This window comes from Symphodus melops (genome assembly GCF_947650265.1).
Source record: "Symphodus melops genome assembly, chromosome: 1".
Lineage (NCBI taxonomy): Eukaryota > Metazoa > Chordata > Actinopteri > Labriformes > Labridae > Symphodus > Symphodus melops.
In genome coordinates, this window is record NC_136691.1 from 42,712,149 (window position 1) to 42,725,785 (window position 13,637).

A 13,637-nucleotide genomic window follows, 5' to 3' on the forward strand; every position below is an offset into this window, starting at 1 on the left:
TTGTGTCCAATCTTGTGCGTATTGGGCGCGCTCTAATCAAACCACAGTAAACATGCCTTGAATGTTTGTTGAGTCATCTGCTTATCAGCTAATCAAATGGCTTATTTGCCTGCCTGCTTGCCTCGCTGGAGCATAACACGGCTCTGGTTGAATATTTTTCAATTAATTTGTTCATCTGTTTGATTGACTGTGCAGCCACACAGCAGCGTAGGTGATATGATTGAACACCACAGGCTGTAATGTATGCACTATAGGTCCTCTGCAGCAATGAGGGGGAGATGTGATTGCACTGAATACATTTAAGGGATAGACTTTGTCAGGTGCTCTATTGCTCTGGAAATTTTTACCCTCCCTGCTACACTTTTCACCATTTTTTTTTGTCATGTCGGTGTAGGACCACACAAAAGACCCCATTTATACATAAAGTCTGTACCTATTTTTCTGAGAAAGCACTAGCATGAAAGTGCAAGTCATAGAGAGAATTTCAAAGGCACAAGCCAGGACAGCGACATGGAGCTGCCAGGGATTGGTGAGCAATCAGATAGGGCAGAATTGATGACCTGGCTCAGGATGGATTTCTTGGAGCGGGCTGCCAGACCGAGGTAATACTTTCAGGCTCTTATCAGCACTGGCATAAGCTGAGTGCTGCATCACCCACTTCCCAGCGTCAGCTTATTATGAGAGTCCATGATGTGTGATTGCTTGTTCTGCCTTTGTGTGTCCCGGGTCTGCTGTGTACACCGGACACAGTGTGCAAGAGAGGAAGAAGGAAACTTTCACAGTCAAACCCTTCACTTCCACACTGTTGGAATGACATCTCGCAAAAGAGAAATTGGTGTTTTGCAAGGTTTGCTGTGACTCATATAAGCTGGAGATGTCAGTGAAGTAAAGTTAAGACGACTGTCAAATATATGTCATAGTTGTTGAAAGATAGTCTGGGGAAATATAAACACTTTGAGGTAGTCAGTGGATTAAGAACTCAGGATATATGTGAGTGACCCTATGCATTTTGGGAAATTTAAAGTGCATGTGATGCATCCTCAAGTATGCATTCCTTCCTAAACCTGTGCTCATAAAGGAAAATATACTGTTTATACCTAGATGATCACACAGCAGCTGTTATTTTGATATTATTAACTTATTATTGCTCTTATTATCTGCACACAATATTCATCCAATAGGAGTTTAAAAGCAATTAAGTTAAATTGTATTTTACAGCCTCCAATTTATAAAGAGTAGATTCATTTTGCATGCTAATCACATTTAATTGTATTCTGGTTGCATAATAATATTTCACTTCTCCCTGGAGAGCAGCCACAAAGCAGCTCTCCTGCAAATTGGACTGATTCAGTGTCTTGCTCAAGGGCATGTCTGCAGAGATGGTGCCTGCGAATTTGAGCCCGGCTTTAGCAATGCAGGGACGCAGCCTTTACCCTTTAACTGCGAAGCTGATAAGGAAAAAGAGTGATTAAAGATCTTAATCTGCATCCTGCCACGCAATTTATATCAGACTTTTTTTTCTATTTCCGCGATTAAACAACGTGGTTTCAGACGCTTGGACGCCGAGCATCTCTATGGCAACAGACCTCAATTACCAATGATTGGCCAACCCGTGGGAATGTTTCTATTCCCTGCGCACAATGATTGGTCGGTGGGCGGTCTAAGCAGCCTGACAGTCGGCAGCGTTCCGGGTTATTGTCAGTCTCGGCAGCTCGGCACAAGGGCAGGACTACGTCCCTGAGCTGCCTGAAGCAGCTAGCTCTTTACTCAGACGGAACCCTTTCCTATTTGGTTATTAGACCAAAGTGAGAATCTCGGAGCACTGCTATCGAATATCCCCCACAGCCTCAGCTGGAAATCTGAGTCTGAATCGGGAGGCGAGTCATCTGAGAGGCTGCATACACCGCGGAGAAAGTGACGGACGGAGCAGAGCCTGAGCACCGGGATTTACACAGCGTTCGTTTGGGATATATCAGGCTGCTGCTTTGGCCCAGCCTTGATTTCTTTCAGGGTACCTTCATACAATTTCGCCTAAAAGATATTACTAACATTTACATGATAAATATTAGCCTACCTAAGGTCTAAAGTGAGCAGGCAGACCACTTTAAACCCATGCGTAACAGCGGTGGATTTTGGAATACTGCGTAGCAGTTGAACCATCCAGTCTCTCTATGAACAGTCTCGTTATTTTTGGAATAACTACGATCAAATAAAAGAGCACCCAGGACCTTCTACTTTGTTCCGGAGGCTAAACGCTGAAAACCCCGAGGCGCACTTGGTGCGCTATCGTTTCGAGGACGCTCCTGAAATTGCCGACCTGCGCTTTTGCCATCGACAAAAATTGGCAGCCGAGTCGAGAAAAAGGCAAAGGCTTATTAACTTTGCATGCTAGAGGCTAGAGTGTGGAATCTAATTCACAGGGTTATACCGGTGTATTTGCATATACCATCGGAACAGGAGGATAAACTTTATCATCTTTTTACATCGACAAAGCAGCTGCCGGTCGTTGGAGAACAAAATGAATCTTTTTTAATTTTGAAACCAGACGTGTGAGGCAGTTTGCTCAGTGAATCCTACGATCTGCATGGAGTTCTAGTCTGCACATAAGGAGCAATTTATGGTAAATATATGTTGTATGTCAATCTATGTTTTAGTAGATTTGTTTATTTCTTCAAGTTTGGCAAAATGTGCATTTTTTGCCATGAACGTAGTTAGCCTCGCTGGAATACGAAAATCAATATAAATGGGGTAACGGTATAAAATAAAAAAAATGTCAGAGGATGTTGCTCACATAACGATGTCCAATTTTAATGCCTTTGTTTCCATGTGTGACCCCCATAAAGGAAGTGTTGTAAAACCGACTTGTTAGAGAGCCGCTCCCGAATGGCTTCAGGAACTGCTTTGATGTGTAATATTGGTCTTTTCAAGTATGGCTGGCAATTAAGTGTATTGTCGCGGGGATTGCACCGCAGGCACCGTGGCACTGGAGGAGTTGCTGCTCCGAGCAAAAGGTGCGAATTTTTCATCTTTACGCCCCCGTGCGTCACAGCGCGTGGGGAGGGTGACTACGGTGTCTGCTGCAATTAATGATTTTTCACTCTGGAGTGTTAATGATATACAATCTCGTTTTATGGTGTGCCTGCATATTGTGACAGGCTTTTATCAAGGAACTCATAAAATCCAGATAGATGTGTGCGTAACGCTGTAAAACTTTTCACTTTGTGCTCGGCGACATGCATGATTCTCTGTGCTGCATTCAGCTAAGGGGGCAATTTGTCATTGTCCTGTGAATTCTTCTGCAAATTTGTCCTCTGGAGCCAAGGCCTCCAATGCAAATAGCAACGTCTGATTATCTCGCAGGCGGACGAAGTCCTGGTTTTTATTTGAATTGGAATTTTGGCTGGGAAAGTTTGAAATGATGGGAACTTTGAGCCTGAGGGTTTGCTGAGGTTGTTGTTGGAATATTCAGCTTCATCGCTCACACTGCACATAAAATGAGGTTGCACATTAAGCTGACTGTGCAGTGAGAAAGCTGCACACAGTATGTTTTATCATTAGACTACAAGCATCCTCAAAATCTATCTTCCTCACTGGCTCCAGTCATTCTCTCCGCAGCAGCCCTGCAGACAGTCGGCTCTCTGAATGTAATATGGGCCCCTACAGCAGGGCAGGCGCCCCCACAGTCAGGGCACCTGCCATGGAGCCTTCCTGCCTGTATTGAATAAAACATCCAGTGATGTATGAGGCAGGGGCTGCACCCGTGGGGGCAGAACTGCCTCATTTACTTCCTCCACTCTGCGCCTGTGACCTGCTGAGCAAATTGTGCTCATATTAGCTCTGCGGCTGCTCCTCACCTAAACAAATAGTCTTCCCAGCATAATGCTCGCCTTAACTCAACATGATGGTCGGACAAGGCAGGGCAGAGCGGACGGGCAGAAAAGCTTTAATATCTAGGTCACTGAATTACCTTTTGGAGTCTGTAGCTCTTGTTTTTGACTCTTTATTTTCTGGCTTGCTGTTAGACTTTTTGTCTGAAACGTTGAACCTTCACTTGTCCTGCTGCAAGATTTTACTCTTCTTCAGGCTTTCATCATGTTTCCTGTTGCTCTACAGTTTCAACAGTCTGAACAAAGTCCAACAGTGATCTTACAAAATGTAAGGACTTTTTAGGTATTGCATAAATACTGGTCACTCCCAGGCTTCAATCTCCTACTTGGTGATGTAGTTATAAAAAAACCAAAAAAAACCCTAAATGACCTTATTAAATGTCTGATGGGTCTATTAATTTCTGCTGCAACAATTAAAATGTGGAGCACATATTTTGGCGTGGCATTAATAGAAGTAATTCACAGGAAGAAGTCTGACATTTCTATCCATTTTCAGCTCAAATCACCTATCAGTTGGTTTGATTGATAGCTCTTGGGCTCCTTACTGTATTCTTTGCTTATTAAAGTGGCTGCCTGAAGTGAAGAAGTGAGCTGCACTCATGAATATCGTTAAAGTCGCTGAAGTTTAATTTCCTGCGCTGTGTATTAATCTTTTTTAATCCCTGCATGGTTTGATTGTCTCAACACCTACCCAGAGGCAGCAAAACTCATTTTGGCATTTAAGATGACTAAAATAGTAGATACAGGTGTGTGTGCGTGTGAGAAAAGTGTGTTACCTAAGATTTATCCGTCCCTGAAGCGTTTAAGCTCTGCACGTCCATTCTTGTGTGGACTCTATTAATAAAAGTTCTTTTTATTCTCACAGATGAAACAGATTTATATAGGACAGATGCACAGTCCATAGTCTGCTGTCCATATAAAACACATTTTCTTCCGCCGTCAAAGAACAGACAACTTTTTCTTGATTAGCTGATGTGTTGTAAAAACATGTCGCTTCCTACTTGGAAACACCATCACACGCTTTAAAAAAACATGAACATTGTCTCTCAAAGGAAGGTCAGCGGCAGCTCATTAGATACTCGATCAAAGTGTTCCATATCAAGAAAAATCTACAACAGCTCTTCTTTAAACCGCCTTCATTTGCAGGCAAACAAAAGAGATGTGCCCTTTTTAGTATTTTACAATATGATTAAATATCATTTTTTGAGCAGTGGTATTTGTTTGATATTGTAGTTGATGAAAGATAGACGGTGATGAAAGCAGCATAAAACTAAAGTATTTCAGATATGGGGAAACAAACACAGCCCTCAGCCAGTCAGTGTGAATGATTACAGGTGAAAGTGCTGTTCACTTTCCAGCAGAGATGACGCTGTTGTCGGAGTTTGACATTAAAAATAGGTGCAGGACTGGATGGGATGTTTTTATTTTCTGCCAGTTTCTTGTGTTTCACATCGATGCCTTGTTAGTGTTTACCTGCTGGGCTTCTGTTTAATGTTGGTTAAACTGGAAAGACATTATGATACCAGTTATCTCTTTTGTAGTTGACCAGTGTTTTGTGATAGAAACAAGGTGAAACAGAACCTCCATGTTAATCCCAACACACGTTCAAGCTCCTAAACAAATCAAATAAACACAACAAAAACGTATGTTTGTATGGTTTTCTGGAACTTCAGCAGCACTCAATTTTTGTTTTGATAATTTTGAAAATTGTGAATTTGAAAATTAAGGGAATGTTTTAGCATAACTGAGAATAAATGAAATACAGGAATCTTATGAAAAAGCAGAAATGAGTGGAAGGGACGATTTTAAAGAAAATGAAAAGAAGGAGAAGAAATGAGTACGCAGTCTTAACCTTTGCTGCATGTCAAAGGCAACAAGACAATAAGACATAAGGGACACACAGTATGGCACCAATTCTGAAACTTCTTCCATACATGAACCTGCACCTGTTACTACTTGTTAAATTACCCTCAGGCTTTATTATTGCTGGGAAGCTTTTGATTTATTTTTGGTCTCTTCATGTTTTAGCTTGAATCAAGCACCCACACAACATCTCAGTCACTCCTGCCAAATGTCCGGTTCTCACTTTTTGCATCAGCTTTCTCAGTCTTATTGACCTTTCAAATAAGCAGCGGTAATATGAATACCAATTTACATCTGTTACTATGAGCATCTAAATATGAGTGCACAATATTGTGTTATTTTTAAAATTAGAATTAATACAACAATATATGATCAAATGACTAAGTATTGCAGGCATCATTTTTTCATCAACAGGTCCATATTTCCTCTCTCTCTCTCTCTCTCTCTCTCTCTCTCACTCTCAGTTTCTCTGCAGATAATTTCCCATGATTTTAACCTTAAAGGTTTACCTACTTGTGTGATCTTATTGGCTGTGATGGCAGATGTTGGCAGCTCTTCATCAGGGTTATCTGCCGCCACTCGGCGCAGAAGGGACAGCGCTGATCCCTGCCCGACCTCATCCCCCTCCTCCCTTCTCACCCCTCTGTCACACTGAATAGAAGTCACGTCCCAGCAGGCCCTGAGGTTAATGTATAGCCTTTAATTTGGAAGGTTAGGGCACTCGGTGTATTTTTTTTAGTTTGAAAATGCTCTCGGGCATGTGGAATTGTAGTCAACAGGACTGTGCACTTTATATGTGGTTAATGAGTACACTAGTATGCTGTGGGGTTTTATAGTTTGCTCAGTCAGGAAAGTGTGAGGAGGCCTGCTCCCTCCAAAGTGTTCTTGGGAGGAAGAAAGAGAATAAAGCAAATCTGACAAGCTCTCCAACAGCAAATTTGCTCTCCTTAAAAACAATGCCGCTCTTGCCTTTCCTCATGGTCACATTGATTTGTTCTGGGTGACAGTGCAGGCTGCTGTGAAATCACCCCAGCGCCATTGATCTCAAGGAGCACAGAGGAGGAGGAGGAGAGGCTGGCGACAGAGAGCAACATGGGAAAATCCTCAGCATGCCCTCCTCAACCTGAACCAGTAATAAAAAGCCGGCCCTGCTTACGATAAGATCAAGTCCTGCTGTACTTCTTCAGTCGCTGTATCACAGTCTACGCTGCGCTTTGATTTGTTTTTAGAGACCCGTACACTCTGTTTGATTTGCTATTGTTGCCTCGCCATGTTACACATTATCAGCTGAACTCTTTATTGCCGCTGTTTTCCATGCCAGAAGCGAGGCTGTTTTTATCTCATGCAGGCCTCTGATTAATCTCCCCCTCTATGCTTGTGTACTTTAATCTTGAATGGGAGATATCTGATTCTCCTCGGCTATTGAGGAAGATCAAACTTTAATGGAACAAGGAACTGCACATCATCCTAATCTCCATCTCCCTGCATTTTGGTTTACTGCTCCCCCCTCGGGCTCTGTGGCTTTCCGCAGAAACAGGAAACACATCAGACAGATAAGGTGTTTTCTCTTCATGCTTTGGTAATTTATTCCCTGTTGACAATGGCCGCCACTTTACATCTGTGCTGTTTGATTACTTGGTTAAAGGGAAAGCAGGTAGAAAACACAGGAATCGATTTAAACTAATTGTTCTGAACCTGTGAAACTTTACCAGAAGTTATAATTGTCTGTTTTCACTCTAGAAAAATGCCAATACTCTCTTTTTATATATTGACATGCAGGGGATTGGGTTTGCATGACCTACGTCATCTGTCTATAAAAGCCGGGGAAAAGCTACGTCAGCTGCGTGGATGTATTCAATGCATCTGATTACACTCCAGTCAATCCAGGAATTAGCTATTGACCGCTATTCTCTGCCTTCACTTCCTCCATATCACTGAATAACTCCATATTATGCTGTCCAGCATCCGTCTGCTGCGGCTGTAAGGATGCATAATGTTGCAAATGGATAACACTTATGGGGTGTCACACCTCCCGCAGACAGCTTGTGTCTGTGACAAAAAGAGGCTATTACCCAATTCTAAGGCTGTTTGCTGTAAGGTAATGAAATTTCCACTGACTGGAGAAAACAATGTTGTCTGGTCTGGATTGTAATTACAGAAGCCACCTCACCATTTTTGTCCTGAGTTCAGCGTGAATGCAACACGATTTAATAAAACTCTGGAGATTTTTATCATTTATTGCCAGGCCTGGCGCAGCAGCGTCAGGGAGCGTAAAGGCGCAGCTTGCACTGATAAAACTCATTCAATTTGCTTGTTGAATTCTAACAAAGCTTGAGAGCATTTACAAGAAAAGAGCCAGTGTGTGCCCCACAGGGAAACGTTGATGTGTTGGTCAGCTGCGTATTTAATGTGAAGCTACTTTTTCCTTCATCTAAAAGGAGAAACATTTTTTATTTTCTGTCATTTTCTCCCCTCTTATTATTTGTGCTGAGAAAGGGATGAAAATCTGTGCAATATTAGGCCCAGAGGCCAAAGAACTTCTGTGTGCCTGCCTCCACTCACATACAAAAACATAGGAACATTGACATGAGGACATGTATGGACACACACACTCACAGACACACACACACACACATACACACACACACTCCTAGCCCTGTTTTATTACCTCCTGCCTGCTGCTGGAATTGCTTTCCTCCCTCGAGTGAGCCAGGCAAAGCCGGCTTTATTGTGTTAACCTATTTGTGTGTCAAGAGCGATTGCAGCGTTCTTTATCTCTGTTTGTATTCGGACGGGGAGACGGCAGAGAGAAAGTGCGAGGAGGGGGAGAGAGTGGAGGAGGAAAATAGAGAGGGGGGGGTTTGCACAGGAGCCAGGAAAGCCAGCGGAGTTAGACGGATGGCCGGTCACCTCGCTGCACTCTGGAGGATAATGACTGGTTGCTTAGCAATAACCCGCCCCCACCCACTTTCAGACTTGCATCCAGAGTAATCACTTTTTCCTCTAAAAGATTCCATATATAATTATAAGCTCTCTCAAATCAGCCTAATGGCTCTTTGCTGTTTTTTAGCAGAGTGGGTTGAGGGTGTGGGGAGCTGAAATTTGTGGATTTTGGTGTTTTTGGGTGGGTGCTTATCATCTGAAAGTTATAAAGGATGCTGCTGTGTGTGTGTGCGTGTGTCAGCATGTGTTTATATCTGTTGCTTTGCATTAAGCAGTTGGTGGAGTTTGACCTGGATTACCACGAGGCCATAGCTATGTTTCCTGTTAGATAGCTTGCTCTGTATAACCTTTGACCTATGTAAAACCGCATCAACATACATTCAGATAGATGAAACTGCACTAGCCGTAATACTCGCATATTCCTTCTTACAGGGGCCTCCAGTGCTACGTCTCGTTAGCTCTTAGTTTTATTAACATTTTTATTGAGTTGAACAAACTGCTGACCTTTTGTGGCATTATGAATAGCACAGCCTGCTTAGGTAAAATGAACGTTTTGGCAGAAGGGACTGGCGTCAGTCCAAGCTGTTTAACTCATGATTTGCAGTGTGTTTATTCAACAGTGTGTTTTCCAACATTTCAATTCCTTTTCTGCTGCTTTTTTCAATTCTATCTCCGCAGTCGCAATATAAATATGTCTTTGTCTTTAATTCTTACTGTTCTCCAGCAGGTCGCTGTAATTTAAGCTAACTGTGTATTTTAAGTAGCAGGATGAAGGTATAATATCTGAGCATGACCCCAATTTAAAGTGCCTTTCATCACCAGCAGCCACTAATGTTGGCACACATTCCCGGTTCGTTTTAATGCTCAGCCAATTATCCTCTCTTCTTTGGAAAATACTTTTTTTTTTCTTTTTTTTTAAATCTTTTATGTGGGGGTAAAAAAAACCCCAATTTGAATTCCGTGTGAAGCCCAAATCAAAGTCTTACATGTTTATGATGATGAGAAAAGTTGCTAAAACTAAAACAGATCTCATGGATCACATCAAATATTTTGACTACCAGTGAAACCTGTTGGTTTCACATTAGATTTTATTTAAGGAAGGACAAGTTACAATTTACTAAAAACACAATCTTATGTTGTCATCGGAGCTTCCTCAAATAATGTCAACCCCCTTGCCTGATAGTTACCCATCTGTGCTTCCTCTCCATATCCTGCTCAGTGCCATCTTTCCTTATCCGGGCTCATGCACCATTGCTACAACTGACAGCTCTGCACGTCCTGGGAACCTCGTACAGATAAACTAAACATACAGCGCTATCCCCCACCCCCATCTCCAAGGCATGCTTCTGTGGCTGCGTCTATAGGAACAGCTGTCCAGCTGTCACCGCAGCCAGCCAGTCAGCCACTCTCCAAGGCAACATCTGCAGAGAGTGAGCACGGAGGGGCGGCCTGCCGTTCTCTGCTTGTCCCCGAAGACCACAGACGAAGTGTGTCAGTCCTTTTGGCTGCACATTACGGCTGACCACATCAACCGTATCACTGGGTTCTGATAGAATGTTATCTGCTGCTCTCTGTGCCACTTAAACCAGCCCCACAGGGCATCAAACTGTAATGTGTTGTCACCAGTTTACAGGGATCTTTTGCTAAAGGATTTCAGATCATCACAACATTTCTTTAAATCAAAACACAGGACTGTGCAGCCAAAGGAACATCAGCCATCATTGTTTCCATTAATAGTCGTCTGCCTCTGCTTGGATATGTGTGTGTGCACCTGTGTGTGTGTGTGTGTGTGTGTGTGTGTGTGTGTGTGTGTGTGTGTAAACAAAACCCCAGCGAGCAAGGTGCAATGGCCTGGAACTGACAAGAACCCACTGGGAGAGTCTCTCCTTGATGTAGCTCCCCCCTCCCCAACATCTTTTCCTCCTGGCAGCGGAGTGACGGTGAGGTGGGAGTCGGGGGGGGGGGGGTGTTTGGGGGCACAGAGCCATGTGAGTGGGGAGCTGAACAGAGCTGCAGTCCCCTCTGTCAGCTACAAACCAAGATCAGGGAGACTCTCCTAGGACGAGCAAACAGCTGTTCAGTGTTTTTTACTTACTCCTTCACCAGCTCAGTCAGGGTCCCCCCCCCCCATTCCTCATCTTCTTTCAGACTGTCATTAGCCTCTGTCATGCTCTTATTTTTATGAAGCAGTGGTTTTTAAATTGAGAAAACACTAAGTGTTTCTGCAGACATGGATTAGATGTAAATTAGCTGTTTAAGAGTGCCATAATCATCCCTGCTCTTCTTCTTGTTGTTTTTTTAGTAACTTTTTAAAGGATTTGATTTCTTCATCAGTCCTCTCAGTGACTGAGGGCCTCTCAGGCATGCTGCGCCTCTCCCACCAGACAGCTGCAGACTCATACAGGCTCTGGGCAAGCTTTGATGGATCCTATTTACTGGAGCTGAGAGAATGCCTGGGTATCTCAAATTAAGTGTCACTTAAAGCTTGTCTTTTAGTCAGCTTTCCATTTTGCTCCCCCATCTTGTGTCACAGCGCTGTGCTGCCAATTGTAACAGGGATTGAGAGGAAGACATTTGGTGATTACACATTTTTTCATGATTGAGATCTGAAGCCAGCAACTCCAGGCAAAAAACAAATTCCATATGGCTGCAGTGAAATGTCTCCACGAGCTGCAGTCAGTGCCGATGACGGGAAATCGCCTGCTCATGACTTATCGTTATATCATTCAAATTCAGTCTATTGATGCTCACTGCTGTGATTGACAGCGGGGCTTAAAAGCAACAGCTATCTCAATTGAGCTGCGGCAGCCAGTTGGTAACCGTGACAGTGGTCTCTCCTCTTTGCCTTGTTTTCACAGTTTTTCTGCTGTCACAGAAACCTCTCTGATTGCTTCTCTGCCAAGACAGCCTCTTATTAATCTTTTAAATAAGGGTCGCAGCCCAGCAGTATTGCTTGCAGAAAACCGAGAAGACCCTGTGAGACCACACTGAGAGGGAGAAAAGAGGAAACTGGGGCTGAATCAGTCTCATTGTGGCTAGAAAGCTGAGCTTCTACCTTAAAAACCAACAATATTAGAAATCTAATAGCTGCTGTGGAGATGGATGGTTCTGAGGTTTGAGTGTATCCTGGCCCCACCTGATGACTCTGTGGGCTCTCAGCTTTGCTCACCAGGTGCATTCTGGGCTTTCATCTGCATCGGGGCACTCTGAATAAAAGCCTCTGTGTTTATGGCCATTTTCTTTTTCTATGCACTTATTGATCCATTTCAGCATGGTTCAAAAACCCTTTACTTTTTTTCCATTCTGGGCTCAACCCACATAACAGCAGCATATTCTAAAATAGCAGAACCATATTATGTGACGTAGGGAAGGAGGAATAGCAGCTAAATCATTTGTCCCTCTGTCGGTTGAGGTTTAAAGGAGACGCAATGATTAATACAATGTGTCCTTCACATATGAATGTTTCACATAACTAAGAAAAAAAGTCCTCTTTCTTGGAAAGGCTTCCTGCACTCTGACTTTATAGACTGGGCTTTTATGTTTAATTAGGTGTGATTTGTGAACATTTCCTAAGTGGTTGAAAGCACACTTTCATCTCTGTACTTCCTTGTCGAGTGGTTAGTGCAGAATTGCTGCAAAAATTCGGACTTCTTTTTCTTTGTTATGAGTGTCTTGCTATGTAAAACTGCGTATTATCAAGATAACCTTTACTGTATATGGAACATGTAGAAAGCTATGGCATCTCTGTAGTTTGGGATGTTTATGTCATCTAAATTTACTAAAACAACCCAAACAAAGCAGGACAACCTTGATGACTAATTGACTCGCAGGTCAGAGCCACATGATAGCAAGACTGCTGGTCAATGATAATTGATATTGTTTCCCCTACAGGGAGCTGCAGTTGCTTTGTGATCATCTGTGTGATCATGCAGCCGTGCATGTACACACGCATGAGCGTTTAAGCATGTAGCTATTCATGGATTTCATGTGTCTTCCTCACTTTGAAAATAAGGCCAATCAATCCATTAATATCCTCTCCACTAAATGATCACAGCACTATTAAGCTTATGCTTTGCACCGTCCTGTCATCTCAAGCTGTGCTGCTGGGAGCATTTGAAAAAAAGTTATTCGTGAATTAAAGCCTCTTCAAAAGATGTTCAAATATCTAAATCAGATTGTGGCCCGTTTGTGTTTTTTTAAACATGTCCTCAGGGCGCTGAAACTGTTTTACACAGGCGAAGGTTTTCTTTTCTCCGAGTACATGTAGCCTCATTGCAGAACGTTTAAGGTTTCTGTGCTTTATATTCAGACAAGTGTACTAAAAAGTCCTTGAAATTAGCGTAAAACCAAAGGTTTTTTCTCAAAATGCAAATATGTGCATGCAGGGATCTTTATGGTCTTATTTGTAGGTTAAATACACAAACACTGGTCCCCGGCAACCAGCTTAAACGTTTCTCATACAGCCACAAGCTTCCTTCTCTTCCTCCACCGTTATCCAAGAAACATTCTCTCAGTTCCTCCAGTTTCAAAGCGGCTGCATAGCTGGACGGTGTCAAAGCATCCCCCCCCCCCCCTTTTCATGACCCCTCCTCTTGGAGACGGCACTCTTGACCTTCTGCCCCATTGTTTCCAGCGGGGATGGATGAGCCGGCGCGATCCTTCACTCAATAGCAGCTCCATCTGTTGACTGCGTGACTCTGGGTTACAAGCGGGGATTTTTGCTCCGTCTGTGCAGGGTGTGAAAGGAGCTATCTCAGGGGGCTTCCTGAATAGGGTGTTTAAAACTGCAGAAGCCGGGTGTTGTGATGCACCCCCAATCCCTTTCCCTTCCACCCGTCATCGGTGCAGCACTGCCGGCTGGGTGTGTGCAGGATGAGAGGCCTTCATTGTGCCTGTTCACAGGCCCCTAGGCAACAGGGTCACCTTGTCCCCAAACAGACGCTG

At 43.3% G+C, this 13,637-nt stretch overlaps 1 protein-coding gene across 1 annotated transcript in view; it reads left to right on the top strand.

Moving 5' to 3' along the window:
- Positions 1–1,648: 1,648 nt before the first annotated feature.
- fam222aa (family with sequence similarity 222 member Aa) overlaps positions 1,649–13,637 on the top strand; it is a 45,725-nt gene continuing 33,736 nt past the window's right edge. The window contains exon 1 of the mRNA XM_079343352.1: positions 1,649–2,620. The gene's annotated coding sequence lies outside the window, so the exon portion shown is untranslated. The remainder of the gene's footprint in view (positions 2,621–13,637) is intronic.